A 22022-nucleotide genomic window follows, 5' to 3' on the forward strand; every position below is an offset into this window, starting at 1 on the left:
GGCATTCTGCTTCCTGGGTTTTAGACCCTGTTTTAGCCTGGAGCGCAGGGTCTTCACCTCATCAATGAGGGCATCCTTCTGAGCCCTCAATGCCACATTGTCCAGCCTCACCTGCATGCAGTCCTCTTCGTCACACTCGGTATGTGGGAAGAAGGGTGGAGGGTGCACCGGGTATTCCTCCTCATTGTCTATATCCAATAATGTAGCCATTCCAATGATGGGATTAGTCTCTCGGAGGTCATGGAGCAACTGCATGGCCACACTATGCTTCAGCCTTGCCATGACCTGATGTGCCTCATCTCGGGAGAACTCAGGGTGGTCACGAGTTACATGACGGTGTAGTTTCTTCCCAGCATACGAACACCCTGTGATGGGACAGGGTTTGGTCCGAACATTTATTCTACCACTGGCCATTTTAAGAATGATGCCTCTTTCCTCCAAGTTCCGCACTGCATGTTTGTGCTTAAGGTGCTTATTCAAAGCCAGATAGCGGAGACTGCACACCGGGTATTCGGTCAACATCCTTCCCAAAACACACACAATGAATTCTATTTAAATGGTTTTCTGTTTCTCCGTTTATATGCGTTAGCCAACTGCTGATTGCAACCATGGGTCCGATGCTTCAATGCAGGGAACACGGACCAAGGGGAGGACTTGGGTTACCACCTGGTTAAAATGGTCCCACCTCCGCACCAACGCGGGGCTGGTGATGGGTCCGATACATTGATTGTTTTTTGTTTCATGGTTCTGCCACGAGCTCACAAGACAGTTTTGGGTACAAAAACGTGGGGATAACAGTACCTCCGGGCGCTCCGGCTTTCGCCGCAGCGGGGGGAGGAGGCATTGAACCCCTCGCACCTGCCCCCGGAGGAGGCAGGGGAGTCAGGTACCCGGAGGCGCACGGTGGACGGCCAGGGCGAGACCGCCACACCGCACTGGAGTCAGAGTTTTTCGAGCCAGGTCCCGGTGAAACGCAGTACGGAGCACCCGGCAGGAACCTCCAGCAGACCCCCCCGCGCGGTTCCCTCGTCCCTCGGAAGAGGCGGAGAGGTGGGTGTTTTTCATCTGCTGGCGGACTGCCGGGGAGAACGTGCTGCTCGGGAGCCAGGCTCAGAGTTAGTGGCAGTGAGAGCCCGTGCACCTGCCTTTTACAGCAGGCACGCGCTGGTATCGGGGTGGGGAGAGAAGGTAGAAGCAGAGGCTGCAGAAACAGCCACAGCCTTCCCCTCTAACACACCCCTCATTTGGTTCATAAGCACTGGGCAGAGTCCCCTGTCAACTCTCCTTATATTCCTCCGGAGACCAGTTGGGACATGGCAGCATCCCAATTCGCCTGGTACACCATATCGTTAAATGAGCTCAGTAATGTACTGCACAACATCACATGGGTAAAATGAGCTACGTAATGCCCTGCAATATCACATTTGGTTTATTTCCACAAAGCCTGGAAAAAACACATATCCGTCATGTCCTGTAAAATATCATTCTTTGTTTATTTCCATCCTTCAGGCAAATACACATATCTTTGTCCGCTCCAGGAGCACCCGACCGCCAAGCACCGGAAGCTGGACCCGGGGAGGAGGCCCTCCGATGGCGGGTCAAATTTGCTGATACCGCAGCTGGCTGGACACTAGCCGTAGAAGAACACCCGGGCGGGACCAGGCATGTCCCTCTTTGCAGACAAGCATATATGCGCTCCGGCATTCGCCGCTGACTTTGTCAGCCCCAGGAGCAGAGTCAAACCCGCAGTTTGGATGAACCGACCGCCAAGCACCGGAAGCTGGACCCGGGGAGGAGGCCCTCCGATGGCGGGTCAAATTTGCTGATACCGCAGCTGGCTGGACACTAGCCGTAGAAGAACACCTGGGCGGGACCAGGCATGTCCCTCTTTGCAGACAAGCATATATGCGCTCCGGCATTCGCCGCTGACTTTGTTCGCACCAGGAGCAGAGTCAAACCCGCAGTTTGGATGAACCGACCGCCAGAGCACCGGCACGAGGCCGGGCCGGCGGAGGCCTTCTGATGGCGGGTCACGTTTGCCATTCGATCAATGTCTTTGCAGACAAGCATATATGTGGTTGTTACGCAGGATCAAACAGGTAGTTTGATGAAGTAGGGTCCTGTGCCCGGAGAAAGGCCAATTGCTGAATGCCGCAGCCGACTAAGGCCGCTATGCCACAGTGGAGGATGAGAGAAACAGGTGTTTGTCTTGCATTCCGCGGCGAAGTGGGGAGGTGGAACTTCCACCCCGCTACGGAACCCGTGGTGGGACCCCTGAGTCAGACGGTTCGTCTTGGAAACGCTTCATATCGGTCGGCCTGGGAGGTAAGAGACACGCAGGGTTACCCCCACGCAGCCCACGCACCACGGAGGAGGCAGGGGAGTCTGGTACCCGGAGGCGCATGGCCGCAACACCGCACTGGAGTCAGGGTTTCGAGTTTTTCGAGCCAGGTCCCAGTGAAACGCAAGACTCCAGCAGGAGCCTCCAGCAGACCCCCCCCCGATGTTTCCCTCGTCCCTCCCGGCCATCAGAGTCGAACCCGCAGTTCGGAGGAACCGACCGCCAGAGCACCGGCACGAGGCCGGGCCGGCGGAGGCCCTCCGATGGCGGGTCGCGTTTGCCATTCAATCAGTGAGAAATCAGAAGAGGAAGGGAAAAAAAAGACTAACTTGTCTTTTTGGAGTTCCATAAAAAATGGGTGAAAATGAAAAAAATTATTCGAGAATAGTGCCCCATAAGGCGGGTAGAGTCCCCTGTCAACTCCCCTCGCATTCCTCCACACTCACAAAGTAACACTTTACTTTTTGGAGAACCATAAAAAATGGCTAAAAGTGTTGAAATGTATCCGAGAATAGTGCCCCATAAGGCGGGTAGAGTCCCCTGTCAACTCCCCTCGCATTCCTCCACACTCACAAAGTAACACTTTACTTTTTGGAGAACCATCAAAAATGGCTAAAAGTGTTGAAATGTATCCGAGAATAGTGCCTCATAAGGCGGGTAGAGTCCCCTGTCAACTCCCCTCGCATTCCTCCACACTCTGAAAAAGTCAGAGTTATTTTTTGGAGAACCATCAAAAATGGCTAAAAGTGTTGAAATGTATCCGAGAATAGTGCCTCATGAGGCGGATCGAGTCCCCTGTCAACTCCCCTTGCATTCCTCCACACTCTGAAAAAGTCAGAGTTATTTTTTGGAGAACCATCAAAAATGGCTAAAAGTGTTGAAATGTATCCGAGAATAGTGTCTCATGAGGCGGATCGAGTCCCCCGTCAACTCCCCTTGCATTCCTCTACACTCTGAAAAAGTCAGTTATTTTTTGGAGAACCATCAAAAATGGCTAAAAGTGTTGAAATGTATCCGAGAATAGTGCCTCATGAGGCGGATCGAGTCCCCTGTCAACTCCCCTTGCCTTCCTCCGGAGCCCAGTTCAAAAACTTAAAGTTTGGTAAGAACCATGCTGGGGGGTCTCCGGGCAACAAAATGTATCCGAGCCAGAGTGCACATACAGCGGATGAATTCCTCCATGAAGTTACACAGCCGTTTTTTTTCTGAGTCCTCTCAAAAACCGGGTTTCCGATTTCGTGCAGACAGTAGCTTGGAAAACATGAACGTTTTTTTACAACGGAGGAGGGGAAGTCTGGATTCCCCTTTCCGTTGTACATTGCAACGGGGGAGGGGAAAAGTGTTCGGGGCTTCGTCCCGAAGCCCCGAACACTTGAGCATCGGAGCCCCTTCTTCTGAGCCCCTTCTCCGTTGTAATTTCAAAAGTTCATTTTTTGATTATTTTAACATATAATTGACAGTTTTTCTTTCCACGGGTGGGGGCCTATGGCAGGCCGCCTATGAGCTCCCAAATTTGGCCCGGATCCTCCGGGATTTGTGGGATAAGCTCCATAAACTGACAAAGTCATCCAAATATGTCGCTTTTATAGCCCAAAGATATATAATGCAAATACATTAAAATAGTAAAAGGTACAATTGTGCTCTGCATTAACCGGAATTTGATTTATATAGCCCCGAAAAAATGATTAAAAATCATTTTCGTGGGGAAAAGTGTTAAAACGCCTGATTAAAGCATATGCAGGACCCCAGCGAGCTCCAGACTATGTGCGTTGTGTCGGGGACCCTTGTGAATGATAAGACCCATCATTTAAATGCAAAAACCACCATTAAATCACTTTTAGGGGGAAAAACAGGCTCTGTCCATTTCGTTAACAAACTGATAAGCAAATGGACAAAAGTGTGATTAAAGCGTGGTTGACGTGAACTCAAATCCAAAGTGAAAAAAAGAATAATTCAAAAATATATGTCCAATGACATATAATTATATTCCCTTATATGTGAATAATTCAAAACTGAATGTGTCCATTTCTAATTCTTCATATATTTTGCATATTATTCACTTTTTGGTGTGGTAGTCCTAAAATGTGTCCACCGGTGCAACAACATAAAGAATGCCATTATTTAATTCAGAGAATGTTGGACAGGTAAGATAGATAAGCACAAGGCATATTAGTTTGTCCCAATTATATTTCCACATCAAACATACCCCCAACAAATTCAGAATTATGTTATTTATATACTATAAGATGTACACATAGAGACTTCACCCAAATGTCTGGGTTACATTCAATATAATTAGTATAAAACTCAAGGAATCTTCATTTCATCCTTATAGCTGCATAGTGATGATATCATTGTTATACTATCCAACACCTTTTACATACATTTTTCATTAAAATACCTTTTCCCCTCACAATTCAATGTGTCGCACCACAGGACATTTTGTTGCACCATTGGACAACAGAATACTAGTATGCCTATGTTGTGTACAAAGTCAAATTTATTATTTTAAATTCAGTCAAAATACAGGTAAAATATATATTTTTAATTGAATTCATCAACATTGTAGATTCTACAAAATAACATTGAACAACATTGAACATTTGAATTCATATACAAAATTCATTGAACAAACGTAATCATACTTAATCACACATAACTTGATCATAATCACGATATAACTTGAACATAACTTGATCATAATACAAAAGAAAACTCCAATGTCAACACAACAATGAAAAACACACAAATACTGTAAATAAGTACGAACCCTTTGTTAGGAGTGATGGTCCCGTCTCTTATCAATATATTGAACATGTTTCATATTGATCAACTGTCTATCTAAGTTATTTTTTTATTTCCCAGCCCTAAGTGAAACATCATGTGGTTCTTTTCACACCTCATTGAAAAGCAACCAGTCGTACTTGGTGAGTTGTGCGGCCCGCTGGTAGGGCTCTGGCTCAGAGATGACAGAAACAAGTTCGTCCTTGCTGTACAAAATACAGTCTTGTTTAGCAGGCCACTTGAATATGTTTTTGTTGCTTACTTGCTCCATGCAATTCACTGCAAAGTGCTCCTCATTTATTTGGGTGATTTGGCCCACAAATGGCTTATTCTCGTACTTCACTATGACAAATTTCCCCACAGTGTACTCTTCCTCTTCCTCTTGCTCCACTTCCTTTCCACTATTGTGACTTTCAGGACTCTTGGGCTGGGCTTCAAAAGACTCAGAGGAGCCACTTTCCTCTGCTCGATTGTCTGGCCTCATCTTTTTAGGGGTGAAGCAGCTGCACATTTCTGGATAGCGGCAGAAACAGCTGAGAGTCCTGTAGAAAATCTCTCCTGGTGAGAATGACAGGATCTGGTGCGTGGTAAGTATGCCTGGGACTTTTGGAACAGACGGTGGCAACATCTCATCAAACACTTGTATGTCTGCCTCATTGATCCATTTGAATTGGATGTTGGGGACCTCTTTTTGGATCAGGAATTCATAAAGGTCCTTTGGGCTTTGTATGTCCTGCCCTCCATGGACATGGTTGTCGGCCATTCGCTTGACTGCACCCCCAACCCCATCCGGTGCGCCTTTTCCGTGGGCTCTCTCCGAGTAGTTCCACGTAACCCTCTTCAGCCCCCATGTGTATGGCACACTGCTTAACAAGTAACAGTTGGCCTTGTTCCTGTACTGAGTTACTGGACCATCACTCAGTACATGCATAGTGTCAATCTTGTGGCCAGACTTTTCCATAATGTCCTGGGCCACTGGTTTTAGATGGGCCCACACAGCACGCTCACTGTGGCTGACTGAATCTGAGATGGTGGCGTAGGACTGTGACCCTGTGCATGTGTACGCCACAACAGTGTGAATAGAAGCCTGCCGCCTGTTCCCTCCAAAATGAAATGACTGAATTTCTGTATTTAATTTACAGGCATAATTTTCAGAAAAGTCCACGTGCAGGACCATTTGGTTCTCTTTCAGGTGTTCCTTCAGATGCCTGAACTTCTTGGCCTGATGAAGCCAGTTGAACTGGTGGATGGCAATACCTTCCAACTGTTTCTGGAACTCTTCAACCAGTCCTTTCACTGTACCATTCTCGGTCTTCTTCACCCAGTTTTTATATGTTTTATTTCCGACCACCACATCTTCCTTCGCCCAGTGTTCCCATCTGGCCCGATCATCTAGGTTGTGTGTGGCAAGCTGGCCTTCATCAAAGCAGCACTCAGTGCATGTGCGTTCCATGCATTTTAAGTTCTCGGTATTACAGGTTATGCTGGAAAGAAGATCTGATAGGCTTTTTGATGGTAAGATACCACGCTGTGACAATGTATCAATCAGTAGACGCAGGTTTTCATGTTGGTAGCAGGCGCATGTATTGCGGTCATTTGATTTGGCTTCTGTTACATAAAATGGCCTGTAGCGTACAAACTGTCTGTAAGACAGTCGAAGGTGTGGTCCAGCAGTCTGGAGGTATTCCTTGTGCAAGTCAACCAACGATTTTGCAAGTACTCTCCTCTGCATTTTTTTTTTCCTTCCAATGATGTCTTTCTTCCCTGGAAGAAGCCTGCTGTTCTCATCCCTTAATAAGAAGGACTCCACTTGATTCTTCTTTTCTTGGCCAGTGTTTCCTCGCTTTGTTTGTGTTTTTTTGTCAGCACGTTTATCCATATTCCGTCTTTGCACGAGGCGTTGATTCTTTCGTCTAAATATATTTACTCTTCTTCTTTCAGCCTCAAGTTCCTTCATTAATTTCTCATTTTGTTTTTGTAGTTTCCGTAGTTCTTTGGTCATTTTAGTTTTTCTTCTTTTTTTTGGTGGATTTTGGTTTCGGGGGGACTTCTCTGGTGTGCTACACAAAACGTGTACTGGTACTGGGACGGCATTGATCACTTCATGCAGAACCGGCCTTGCCACTGAGGCTCCATTGATAATTGGCCTTGCCACTGGGGGGTCATTGATCTCTTCAAATGGCTGGTCATGATCCTGAGGTGATTGTGGCGTAAGATCAAGGACAGCATTAGTGGCTTTTTCCCTTGCCCTACATCTCTGCTTTGACTCTCTCCATTTCTCTCGTAGCTTCTTCTGTGTTGCTGGCGACACAGACTTCACGCTTAGCTGAACAATTTTCCCGCATGCTTTCTTCTGCTGATATCTGTGGGAAAAATTATGAAACCAACCATGAATATTGTGATATGATGGTGCATTAATAATGTCATGAAATGTTTTAATTCTTAGGCTAAAATAACTTGTGGTAACTTGTCAAATTTACTTTCTGCGTCTCTCTCTCAGCAAGTTCTCTTTCCTCTCAGAATCTGCATTCAGCCTCTCCCTAAACTTCCTGGACCTTTCCTTGGTGGTCATTTCAGCCTCTCACTTTGGAAATCAAACTAGCTTTAACAAAACAGGGAAGGAAGGTTTGAGTTGTGTTGTCCTCAATTTCTGAGGTTAAGAGAAAATGCAAAAAGCTACTTAAATTAGTCATCAAAAGTAAGGAGAGGAGTAAGGAGCCAGAGAGGCAGGTTAGAAAGAAGGGAAGATGGAACAAGGGGGGGCTTGATAGAGAGGGAGTTTGGTGGGGAGAAGGGGGGGTTGGGGAACTTGAAGATGGATGGGGGAGGGAGGGAGGTTGGGGGTGAGAAAGAAGGAGAAGATTTGACGGGCCATCCAAAATGCAGCCGTCCATTAACCTCCATTCATTTTTTAGACTCAGATTATATCTCTTTTGCATATTTAAACTAATTATTCAATAAAACTTGTAATACAAAAAATGTTGGTTTACATGTTTGCTTTCACTATGTTAAGTTTCATTATGATAGGAGTAAAGGAAAAAAATAAGTGAAACTGACTTCATGTTGTACTATAGGACAGTGCGTTGCACCAGTGGACATTTTCAAAGTCAATGCTAGTTTGTGGCCTAGCTATATGAGAGACATTCTTCATCCTGAGTAACAGTGTTAAGGTTTACATTATTTTCAATGATCAATCAATATAAATTGATAAAAATATTCAGATCAATACTTAAATTGCGTTGTACCAAAGGACTACCTTAAAACGACCAGTTCCAACACTGCACGGAAATAGTAATATTATGAAAATATTTGAGACAGAACTGACCTTGTGTACAGTCCATGTGCTCCAGTGATGTCTTCTGTACTTCCTGGTTCTGGAAGGACCCCTCTCAGTAATGGGTTGGTCACATTAATGCCTGTTTTATATCTACATAATGCTGTTGCTCCAGGAGGACACCAGTTTTGTGGACAAAATGTAATGTGTCATAATAACTCTACATAGGGACCTTAACACTTATAACCTCTAGATTCATTAAGTAAACACTCGTATGACATGCATTCAAGTATTTTAATGTATTTAGATTAATTTCTCATTAAATTACAGACATTTTAAGATAAGTAATGCTACCGTGGACAGTTGCACCGGTGGACAAATGGCATGTTCAAAGCAGAATATTTGCATAGTTGAAGAACAATACTCATTGTTTGCAGATGGATTAGATGTAGAAGAATAAACTGCATATTAAAAACATGAATTTTAATTAAATATTATCACATTTTTGTTATTTTGTCACTGTGGACACAAAAATTGAGCGTCACGTCAACCACAGGACCCCAGCGAGCTCCAGACTATGTGCATTGTGTCGGGGACCCATTTAAATGCAAAAACCACCATTAAAAGTCACTTTTAGGGGGAAAAAACAGGCTCTGTCCATTTCGTTAACAAACTGATAGGCAAATGGACAAAAGGGGGAACACTGCCCAGCCGCTGCTCCACTGCTCCAGGCTGTGTGCATTGTGTCGGGGACCCTTGTGAATGATAAGACCCATCATTTAAACGCAAGGGCCACCATTAAAAGTCACTTTTAGGGGGAAAAAACAGGCTCTGTCCATTTTGTTAACAAACTGATAGGCAAATGGACAAAAGTGTGATTAAAGCATATGCAGGACCCAGTGGTGGACCGTCAGGGCCAGCAAGGCCTTCTCTGCTGGCCTAAACATCATCAGAATATAAATTAAATTTTGATATATTTTTTCCACAAATATGTATTAAATTATTCCCTGTAGTCTATTCTCTTCATTTCATAGCTTTCCTCTTGGTTGCGCTGCTTCCAGCCTCAGAACGAGATTTGGAGGGTTGGCCTTTATGTTAGAGCTTTTATCCAATCATATTTCAGCCATAATGTGTTGCCAGGGTCCAAGAAATCTGCCCTTAGGCCTTCAGAATCAACAGTGCGGGCGCCTGTAGATTAAAGTGAACGGAAACAAAACTGTGGCGTTAACCAATCAGATTTTGAGTTGGCGACAACGGGCCAGCTAGCAGGCGTACGATGACGTTAGCACGTGCACGTCTTTTGATTGGATACGCACTATTGAGAGGCAGAGCTATGTAGAGCTAGCAAACTGAACTTGAATGTGAACGAGCTAATTTGTGTAGATTTCTACAAGCTGTTTTTTTTCAACCCACAATGGCTGAAGGAGGAGAAGAGATCGATTTGGTCGCAGATATAATTACAACGCCATTTTCAAGACGAACTTTTCAAGAAAAGCTAGACATCGTGAGAAGAGAATGGCCAACCCCGACGCTAGCGAGCCTATCACAGCGGGGGAAAGGGTTTGTCCGCCACTTTCAAATCACTAACTACGAGCGGTACCCCTGGCTCACAGCCTCCGAGAGGCACTGCAAATTGTACTGCTGGGAATGCCTGCTATTTGCAACTGATCGATTTGGTGTTTGGAGCCACACTGGATTTGCAAACTTGAGTTGTCTAACCAAGGCAGCAACGAGACACCAAAGCACGGCTGGGCACTTACAAGCAATGGTGCTTTTGAAAACCTTTGGGGACACCCGAGTGGATCTACAGCTCAACGAACAAGTGCGCCGGGAAACGGAGCTCCACAACGAAAGGGTGAACAAAAATAGGGAAATATTGAAAAGACTGATTGATTGTGTCCTGTTTTTGGGTAAACAGGAACTTTCATTTAGGGGACACGATGAAAGCGCCGAGTCCAGAAACAGAGGAAACTACGTGGAGCTTCTTTCTTTGCTTGCTGAGAACAACACAGACTTGCATTACCACCTGTCCACAAACAAAGTGTTTACTGGGACGTCAGGCAAAATACAAAACGACCTGATTTATGCTATTGCTGAAGTGATGGGAGAAGAGATCAAAATGGAGATTAAAAAAGCACCCTTTGTCGCTGTTATGGTGGACGAAACGACAGACGTGGGTAATGTAGCACAACTGGCACTTGTCCTGCGTTATGTGACGGACACAGGTGTCAAGGAGCGGTTTGTCAGATTTGAAGATGTTACAAGCGGCAAGCGAGCTGATGACATTGCCGCTCTTATTTTCCGTTTCATGGAGGAATATGAATGTAGTCTGGATAAAGTTGTGGCACAGTGTTATGATGGCGCAGCGGTCAAGGCATCTGGACTAAACGGGGTGCAGGCTAAAGTTAAGGAGAGGGCACCTATGGCCTTATTCATTCACTGCTATGCACATCGACTAAATTTAGTACTGACTCAAGGGGCCTCAAAGCTTAAAGAATGCAAGGTCTTTTTTGCCAGCCTCAATGGCCTTGCAGCATTTTTCTCCAGATCCCCTAAGCGCACGCAACTGCTGGATGACATTTGCAAGCGTCGTCTTCCTAATGTTGCACCAACGCGGTGGCAATATACATCGAGATTGGTCAATGCAGTCTTTGAGAAGAGAGTTTCCCTAAAGGAGGTGTTTGACCACATACTGGAACATCATGAGGAGTATGATGGGGATACTATGCTTAGCGCTGATGGATTTAATGCACGTCTGGATGATTTTGAGTTTTGTTTTTTGCTTGAAACATTCAATGGGATTTTTAAGCATTCAGATGTGCTCTTTGGAATACTACAGAAACAAACATTGGATGTACAATTCTGTCTGACAAGGGTGAACGAGTTTTGTGACACAATTGAGCGAGAGAGGTGCCAGTTTCGTCAGATCTACGAGGACACAGCGCGCATCTCAAGTGGTCCGAGCGCACGCAGAGGCCCACGTACAGCACAAGGAGACCTTCGCGCATACTACCAACAACTCCACAGCAATATTCTGGACAACATTCTTTGCCAGATACGGAGTAGGTTTCAAGACCACGAAAAATTAATGTTTCTCTCCCTCCTGGACCCCCAGCACTTTCAGACCTACCGGAAAAAATTCCCGCATACAGCCTTAGCCAAATTAACACAGAGTCACGGAACACTGTTCGATCTGTCCCGGCTAAAAACAGAACTGACTGTAATGTATGCCATGACTGATTTTGAAGGGAAAAGTCCCATTGATCTCCTTGATTTCCTTAAGCAGAAAAATCTGAGTGAGAGCATGGGGCAGCTTTACACATTGGCATGTGTGGCAGTGACTATCCCTGTGTCCACTGCTTCTGTCGAGCGGTCATTCTCGGCCTTAAAGCGAATTAAAACTTATGCCAGAAATTCTACTGGACAGACTAGGCTTTCATCATTAGCCTTCATGTCTATAGAAAATGACTTATTGGTGGAACTGAAACGCACAGATAAACTGTACAACAGAGTCATTGAAGTCTTCTTGAGGAAAGAAAGGAGGATGGATTTTGTATTCAAATAATCAGTTGTTTTGGTGAGTACAAAGCATTTTATTTTTTATTTTATTTTAATATATTTTTGTCATTTTATGTCGTTAATATTAAATCAATATTAACGAATTAATATATATGTAATTAAAATGAAAAATATATAAAAAATAAATGTTTGATGCTTCTGCAAGAGATATAGAGATGTGTGTGGCGCACTGGCTCAGCTGTGCAGTAAAAGTACTCAAGCAGACTTGTTGAATTGTTTTGGTTTAACCTTTATCAAAGTGGACATTCAGTGCTAGGAATACACTTTCACCACTGTCGCAAATATATCCTCATGAACAAATGCAAATTATTTGTTTGTTTTCTTTTATTTTCAGTGAATAGTTTGTGTCTTTATCGTCACGTTTCTTAAATGAAACTGCTTTGGGTGCGACAATGCGCTGTTTAGTGAACAAACTTGGTTTGGTGGACTTAATAAAACTTTGTAGACTAATGCCTTAAAAGCCCCTTTTATTTTTAAATTTTGACCGTATCCAAGCGATCTTAAAGCTGGTAGTTTAACACTCTTAATTGTAAATGCGGATATATTGATTATAAATGCTTCGGAAATATTAATATAACTCTGTTGTACTTGACTATGTTAAGGTGATGCAACGCCCGGTTATACTGCGTTTCTGTCTAAATGTATAGTTTCTAGAGCCATGGCGTCATAATGATGGTATTAAGAGGTGGAATAATTCAGGTAGGACTGTGTAGGACATCACTGAAGGCCTAGGTGTGAAATGCACGGCCCGCCACTGGCAGGACCCCAGCGAGCTCCAGACTATGTGCATTGTGTCGGGGACCCTTGTGAATGATAAGACCCATCATTTAAATGCAAAAACCACCATTAAAAGTCACTTTTAGGGGGAAAAAACAGGCTCTTTCCATTTAGTTAACAAACTGATAGGGAAATGGACAAAAGTGGGAACACGGCCCAGCCGCTGCTCCACTGCTCCAGGCTGTGTGCATTGTGTCGGGGACCCTTGTGAATGATAAGACCCATAATTTAAACGCAAGGGCCACCATTAAAAGTCACTTTTAGGGGGAAAACGCAGGCTCTGTCCATTTCGTTAACAAACTGATAGGCAAATGGACAAAAGGGGGAACACGGCCCAGCCGCTGCTCCACTGCTCCAGGCTGTGTGCATTGTGTCAGGGGGCCAGGTCAAACCCCTCCATGCACACCGCCAGAACCAGAACCTCACGCCCCTGGTGACCTTAAAGGTGTTTGTCTTTGTTTGTTTTTGTATTCCACATAGACAGGCTGGGGTTCAGCACCACGCACAGAGCCTGCCCGCTACCTCCAGGGCGCATCACCACATTTTACAAGCCAGGAAAGGTGCATGGATCCTGGGTAAACATTGATTAAGTGTTTTTAAATGTGTGGAACAGTGTTTTGTCACTTTCAAAACTCTCCTGTCATTGACCGGAGAATTTGGGTCGATGTTGTATTCAATCTGGCCATTAATATTCCAGTGAGACGAAGTACGTACATTGACCGGAGTGATCCCATGTTAATTTTGTCCAAAAACCGGAACATTCCCTACCCACCGGTGTCCACCAGGAGGTTCGAGGGTTACCGCCCCTTGAGGCACCTAGGACCTTGAGACCACAGCTCCCCGCCGCGGCTTCGGCAATAGAGGCTTTGAACACCGACCACTCTGGTTCAATGTCCCCAACCTCCACAGGAATGTCCGAAAAGCTCCGCCGGAGGTGTGAGTTGAAGGCCTCCTGAACTTGGGCCTGCTCCAGACGTTCCCAGTTCACCCGAACTACACGTTTGGGCTTACCAGGTCTATCTTCTGTATTGTGCCGCACTAAAACATTAGTATGAAAAGTATCCTACAAATAAAGGGAGACATATACATCAGGCTTATATACGTTTGATATATTCACACATGCACACACAAACACCTAAAAAAAAACAATGACTGTCTATACACTATACACAGTATGTTTACCTTTTTAAACTAGTAGGCTTAATGACATGATGAGTCATCAAGTCACACCTCTTTGACAAAACACCTGTGCCTAATTTCTAATCAATTACCGAATCATGAGGGACCTGACAGGCTGTATAGGCCGTGTCTCCATTCAGGGGCTGCACCCTTTGGAGGCTGCATTTGTAGACCGCATACGTCACTTCCGCCGAAAGAAGGCTGTCCCAATTTTTAAAAAAGACGAGACTCCTCCGAATGCGGCCCACAAATGCGGCCTACTTTTCAACAATTTGAAGGATACATCTGATGTACACTCCGCGGCCTACCATATCCCAGGGTGCAATGCGCGCAAGGAAGAGTGAGTTTTTTTCAAATGAAATGGCTTCCGGTCTCCCCAGCAGAGTGGATTTAAAAGCAGCAGTAAGCAGAGGAATCACTAATAAATGTGAGTATTGGGTTTTAACTTACTTTAAATTAACTAACGTCACACACGTCAATCCCAAGGGGCATTAAAATGTACATTTTCGTTAAATAACACGGATAAATACGTGAAACTAGCTAGCTGGACGTACTGCACTTATATTTTATTCAATAAAGAAGTTTACTAAAGTCATACAGAGATCTTGGCTCTCTTATAGATAAGTTATACTTTATATTACATAAATAGACCAAAGTGAAAACATTTAGACCTGTATAGCCAACAGTACGATGGGATTTATAAAATGCTACCCTGACGTAGCTGCTGTTTGCTTTATTTATTTCAGTAACACTTTACAATAAGGTACACAAAATGTGCTTAGTTACTGAGTAGTGAATAGGGAACGAGTAGATAGTTAATGGTTAGTTAATGAGGAGTTCCTGAGTGACTGCGATTGTAGAACTGATGGTTAGTTACTGGTTAACAGACTGGAGGGCACTGTATTAATTAATCATTCGTTAATGTTTAGTTAATGAGGAGTTCCTGGGTGACTTTGATTGAAGCAACAGCAGGGCACTTCGGCTGGCTTGGGTCCCACACTGGATCGACTGGTGGAGGTTGATCCGACTCACGTGTTACTGCTTAAGTCATCATTACTTACCTTACCATTACTTAGGCAGATTGGGTACGGTAAACTCAAGTAACGCATACAAAAAGAGTAGTTACCCATTACCTAATGATTACCTTACCGTTACTTAAGCAGTTTGTGTCCCCTCAAGTAAAGTAATGCATCAAGAACAGTAGTTACTCATTACCTAATTATTACCTTACCGTTACTTAAGCAGTGTTAGTCCCCTCAAGTAAAGTAATGCATTAAAAACAGTAGTTACCCATTACCTAATGATTACCTTACCGTTCCTTAAGTCGTTTGTGTCCCCTCAAGTCAAGTAATGCATTAAAAACAGTAGTTACCCATTACCTAATGGTTACTTTACCGTTTCTTAAGCAGTTTGTGTCCCAAGTAAAGTAATGCATTAAAAACAGTAGTTACCCATTACCTAATGATTACCTTACCATTCCTGTGACTGTAACTTCGTCACTCTGGACTGACGGCTTCGGGCTGGGTAATATTGCACATGTGGGTTTGCACAGGACAAATGTCACTCCGCACTTTAGTGAACAGTTTGCAATTTATTAGCGGGATTTGCACAGAACAGTTAAACATTGCATATTTGCATTTTTATACTAGTTATTGATGTATTAAATACATGAACATTAAATTGGGATGTCGTCTGGCAGACGCTGGTCGGGCTCTCGGCTCCACCTGGAAAGAAAGGGGAGTTATAGCGAGAGCGCCAAAAGTGTTGGTTTGTGTAGATTGACAGTGGTTGAGATTAGTCATGATGTGCAAAGGATATGTTTAGTGTGTAAAGGTCATGATATAAGGTGCATTAATGGTACAAGTTATTCCTATAGTAGTCAACATCATAACACTCACCTCCGCCTGCTCTCCCGTCTCCGGTCCCAAGGTCCGTCATCGTAAAGGGTCCCCCGGGAAACAGCGGATCCTTTTTATAGTTCTGGATGGGGTTAAAGGAGTAGGTTGGAGGCAGGGGTGATTTGTTATCATTTACATTTGGCTTGTTAGTTTATAACGTTTTTTTCTTTTCATACAGTAATTACATATTATGTAAGTAAAGGATGTTTGTCATTCTCCACTAAATGTTTATTGTGATTAACTACGGTCCTTATCTGAACTGACCATCTCTGCACATGCCACCCCTTTTGATGGTACGGTTCAATTGGTGGGTCTATAAAGGGTGGCATGTTGGACTCATTGAGAGAGGGAATAGTGTGGGAGACAGTCATTTATGGGCTCAGAACAGTCTCATAATACACACATGTACACAGAAGGATTCACACTTGTATTTCCGGATCCACACTTGTGTTTTTCAATGCACACACAAATGTGTTCCGTTTCATATACATGTAAATAAAATCCAAATACAGAAAAAAGTTTTAGATGTGTATTTTTGATCGACACATATTTGTTTTCCGTTTAAAACCTCTGAACCTGCAAACACAAACCGCTTTCTGTGCATGGATTGCTGTGCATTCGTGTGTGTTTTTTTTGTTTTGTTTGGGTTCAGGGTAACCACAGTAGTTTCCAAATCTATCAGTAAGCAATTTGAATTTTTAGCCTTAAATATAGAAGTGGCAAAGAGTCAACAGGTCATGGTTGTGGGCTGTTACAGACCCCCCTCAGCTGTCAAAGACTCCTTGTCTTTGCTAGCAAATCTTTTGTCGCAACTAGACTACAAGGAAATAGTGCTACTTGGAGATTTTAACTGGGACTGGTTAACTACAGTGTCAGAGGATTTTAAAAACCTTTGTATCTCTTTGAATGTTACTCAGATTGTCGACAGTCCTACTCGCCCTAACATTAAGTCCCCTAATAAATCGTCCCTAATTGATCTCATTCTAACTAATATTCCCTATAAATACTCAGCTGTGGGATTATTTGCGAATGATCTGAGTGACCACTGTGTTGTAGCCACAATTAGGGACACAAAAGTCCAAAAGGTTAAACCTCGTATTATCATCAAGAGAGACATAAAACATTTTGTGGAGCAGGGTTTTGTACATGATCTGTTTGGGTTTGATTGGGGAAAAATCGATCTGTGTGCTGATGTAGAAACTGCATGGTCTTATTTTTATCTTGGTTTTATGGAAATTATAGATAGACATGTACCCCTGCGTACATTTAGAGTGAAGGGATGAGACAATTATTGGCTTTCTGCTGAACTGTCCAGTCTCCTGCATGAGAGAAACAAGGCCTGGGCAAAGGCTAGGAAATCAGGCTCAGAGGTAGAATGGCTGCGTTTTAGGCAGCTAAGAAATAGCTTCAGTTCAAATGTCAAAAGTGCTAAATCTAAGTATTATCTGTCAGTTACCACAAAGAACCTGAACAACCCTAGAACATTTTGGAAAGCCATAAAATCGATATCCACCGGTGATATCCGTAATGAGCTACCTCCGTGCCTTACCACAGCATCTGGCACTATATCGGATAGGACCACCATACTAAATTGTTTTAATGAGCATTGTGTGTCCTGTGGCTCTCTGTTTCATTCTGTTTCTAATTCTGCTTCTGTGAACACCACAGTTGGTGACTCTGAACAATGTGGTCTGGAAAACCCTTTCAGTTTTACTCCTTTTACTGTTGATGTTGTTCGTGAAGTCTTAACCAAGCTAGATCCTAAAAGCCGGCAGGTCCGGACAATGTAGAACCTTTCTTTTTAAAGATAGCTGCAGATTTTATTGCTCCACCTCTTACTACTCTTTTTAACCTCTCTCTCGGCATGAACAAAATCCCAAAAGTATGGAGGTCAGCTTATGTCCTGCCACTACTAAAAGAAGGGGAGGCCACCTTATTAAACAATTATAGACCCATCTCTAAATTGTCAGTTCTGGCCAAGGTTCTTGAACAGAATGAGTGAACAAATAAAGGTGTTTTTATGTAACAATGACATCCTGTCTAAACATCAGTCAGGCTTCAGAAAGCAACATAGCACCATCACTACCACAATGAAAGTGGTGAATGACATTACGAGTATTTTAGATAATAAGCAGAGTTGTGCAGCTCTATTTTTTGACCTATCCAAAGCTTTTGATACCATCGATCATCGCATTTTGAAGCAGAGGCTACTCAGTATTGGCATATCCAGCCATGCAGTGGGGTGGTTTGTGAACTACCTCTCTGAAAGGTCCCAATGTGTTCAGTTTGATGGGCTGTCTTCTGAGTGGTTAAACATCACTAATGGTGTACCACAAGGTTCAGTTTTAGGTCCGCTATTATTCTCTATTTATATTAATAGTTTAGGTGAAAATGTCGAAGGAGCAACCCTACATTTTTATGCGGACGATACCGTTATGTACTGTGCAGGTCCCTCGATTAACGAGGCTGTTGTTAAATTACAGGCTGTTTTTTAAGATTATTCAGGCTCAGCTCTCTGAGCTTAAGCTTCTTTTAAATGTGGATAAAACCAAGGTAATGCTCTCTTCTAAAGCTAAAGCTAAAAATACACCAGAGACTGCTTTGGATATTGTAACTACGCAAGAAATACAACTTGAAGTGGTTATCTGTTACAAATACTTGGGTATCTGGCTTGATGACTGTCTCACTTTTACATTTCATGTAAATAACCTGCTTAAAAAGCTGAGGGTTAGGCTAGTTTTCTTTTACAGAAATAAGTCCTGTTTCTCGCTTGAGGCCAGGAAAAGGCTAGTCACTGTGACCTTTTTACCTGTGCTGGACTATGGTGATTTGTTATATATGAATGCACCTGCCAATTACCTGAGCAAGTTAGATGCTGCGTATCACAGTGCACTGAGATTTTTGAGAAATTGTAAAGCACTTACGCATCACTGTACACTGTATACCAATGCGGTTTTGCCATCACTTACTGTACGGAGGCTCAGTCACTGGCACTTTTTCATTTACAAAGCCATGTTGGATAAACTACCATCTTATATCTGCTCCCTGATCTCTCGGCGAATTGAAAGTACTTATTGCCTGAGATCGCATGCTATGGTTTTATTAAATGTGCCAAGTGCTAGGACTGTCTTAGGGAAGAAACCTTTTAGATGTGCAGCTCCACTAACATGGAACAGTCTGCAAAAAGAATGGAAAATTACCAAGCTAGTGCCACTACATGTTTTTAAAGCTCGGTTGGATGCTACAAAATCAGATGCTGTTGGTACCTGTACATGTGGATAGATATGTAAATTGTAATCCCTGTACATTTTGCTGTATGATGTCCTTTTGTTGTTCTGTTGTTTATGTTTTTATGTTTTCATGTGGAACCTACTGCTGCAGGTCTCCCTTGAAAAAGAGATGATTGATCTCAATGGGATTTTACCTGGATAAATAAAGGTTTTGAATTGAATGAGTGTTAAGCACATCAGGCTGGCAGTTGTATGTGCATTGAACTATGGTAGTTGTTATTTGCACATTGTTAATCACAGGCAATGCATCCTTAAATTGTTTAACTGTAAGGTGTTATACAATTGTACTGTACTCGAGATTTTTTTAAGGTAAAAAAAAAACTGCATGATGGGATGCGCAGTACTAGCAGAGAGAACCAAATATGTAAAGCACTTTTTTGTTAATTTATGATTTGCTGAATATAAGGAATAAAACAAAAATCCTCTGTCGTACCATATTGAAGTATCGTTATTTTGCATCGTTTTTAATCGCATCGTATCGCCCCGCATCGCATAATGTTGAGTCAAATCGTATTGAACTGTATCGCAACATTGCATCGGCCTCTGTGATGGAGATGCACATCCCTAGTAGTTACCCATTACCTAATGATTACCTTACCGTTACTTAAGCAGTTTGTGTCCCCTCAAGTAAAGTAATGCATCAAAAACAGTAGTTACCCATTAACTAATAATTTCCTCACCATTATCTTACCATTAGTTAAGCAGTTTAACAAACAAACACTGTTGATGATAATGACGGATCTATAGCCACTGAAGTTTACATTTTTATTCAAACAACTAGGAACATAAAACAAATAAAAATGAAAACGACTTTTTATAAAACAACTAAAAACAAGTGAGCATCAATATAAAAATAGTCATATAAATTTAAGAAATTAAAACAAAATAAAATTAATCGCCGATTAAAACAAAAAAACATCCATTCCTCACTTCCCCTTTGGATGTATGGATAAAAGTCCTCCATTTGACTTCAAGTTCTGGACCTTCCCCTCTAAATTGTGGTCCTTAATGGCAGACTTGCAATGTTCAGAGAAACAGAGAAGGGTTTCCCCCTTCTTCAGTGTTTCCCGGATTTCTTTGAAGATAGCCGGGTTCACAGCATTCAATTTTGCAATTCCTGCAGGTTCAGCAATGGTTTTTCGGTCCAATCCTACGGCTCTGTATGCCGCCGTTTTGTTCTTGCCCTTGTTCACAGGCTCTAGAACCCGCTTGTAGTGGGTTATGGCCTCTTCTGGGGTCAGGACTGAAACAGAAAAAAAGACAAATATTTAAATATTTAACAACAGTACTTTGTTGTTGTCTATCCTAATGATGTCTGTAGTGCAGAAATCAGTTTGGATATGGGTTTATTGGTATTGATAATATTATTGTACTAGTGTTATATAGTGGTAGTGTAATCCTTACATACAAAATTGTGTAATGAATTGGTGTAGTGTAAAGGTATTAGTAGTCGTGTAACTTTGCTCAAAGTAATGTATAAATGTTAGTTATTGTGTTTCGGGTGTGTACCTTTTATATACAGAAGTTACATGTGGGAAATCAGCTCTACTTTTAGATCGACCAATCATGTTTAATAGAGATAACTGATAAGACGATCCACAATGTGGATTTAATGCTATATCGACATTGCCCCGTTTCTAATTTATAACGCATCAATATTGCCAAGTTTTAGCCTGGCATCCTCATGTCTCAGCAGCCTTTAAATGGAACAGTTTGGAGAAACTGCTCTCCCTGTTTTTAAAAAAAAAATCTGACACTGCAGCTTAATGTAAGCGTGCGGAGACCAACAGAGATGGAGTTGTTTGGAAACACTGGTGTCGCTCTGAATACAGCGGCATCACAGCACGTTATGTTCAACATTATAGGCCTACTTATATTCAGGGACGCAAACACACGTATGGTGAAAAAATAGATAACTATTCGAAACAGAAAAAACAGCGTAATATACCATCTGATAAAGGCCTGCGCTATAGTGCTTCAATTAACTGTCTATTCTTTATAATATACTGTGATCAATAGGAGACAGATGTTAAGTTACAAATCAAGGGTTTTTATTATTATTTAGATCAGGGGTGGGGAACCTTTTTCCTCTCAAGGGCCATTTCAATTTTTACAACTTTCTCCAAGGGCCGTACAAATTATTGAACTCAATCTCTGCTTAAAAAAACTAAAATCACAGCCCATTCATGTCGCCTTTCTTTCATGCTGTGCAAAGAAAAAAGTGTGTGTGTTTGCACAGGGTGCGTGTGACGCGTCTAGTGCAGTAGCGTAGTAGAATAGAGATGTTTGTAGATAGTGCATGTTGCATGCCACTTTCTGCTTGCTACTCTCTGCTTACAGCTGCCGCCGCCAGCTAGCTCCCCTCGGGGGGTGAAAAGGGGAGCCGAGTGTGTAAGTCTCCTCCTGCTGGTACACAGCCTCTCCACCAACAAGACTCCTGCAGTGCCTCCCCGTGGCCACACATGGTAACTGGGTCCTTGCGGACCCAGGCTAAACTGGAGGGGATCTCGGAGCAGCAGGGGGCCCCAGAGACGCAGCGTATAGGCCCACCGTCGTGTGGACATGCCCTGACGCCCGTCAACCCCTGCCCCAACTATGGGTAAATAGCCCCGCTGCCTTGTGGGTAAGCCTATTTAGACAAAGGCTAAGGGAGCACACCCTGACAGAAAAGCAATGCGCTGGCGGTGGGCTATAGGCGGGCCTTAAAAAACCAAGGACCCGGCAGCCTCCTGCAGCCAGGATGGGAGACTGGTCGTCATGGGTCACCCACGCCACCGGGTTTATCTCATCGTGGTGAAGATAGTGCTACTGGGAAGTGCGCACCCCCTATGGCACTTAAAAACTTCCTTGCGCAGGTTTCCACCTCTGACCATGGTGAAGTACCTGGACATTACAGCTAG

At 43.3% G+C, this 22022-nt stretch overlaps 1 long non-coding RNA gene across 1 annotated transcript; it reads right to left on the minus strand.

Moving 5' to 3' along the window:
* Positions 1-7057: 7057 nt before the first annotated feature.
* LOC307030836 lies at positions 7058-8651 on the minus strand. Its single transcript, XR_013805798.1, has 3 exons — positions 8451-8651; positions 7606-7727; positions 7058-7488 (listed from the first exon to the last, which is right to left on the minus strand). It is a non-coding gene; the product is annotated as an uncharacterized lncRNA (long non-coding RNA).
* Between the last annotated feature and the right edge of the window lie 13371 nt (positions 8652-22022).

This window comes from Notothenia rossii, assembly GCF_949606895.1.
Source record: "Notothenia rossii genome assembly, chromosome: 2".
NCBI classification, from domain to species: Eukaryota; Metazoa; Chordata; class Actinopteri; order Perciformes; family Nototheniidae; genus Notothenia; species Notothenia rossii.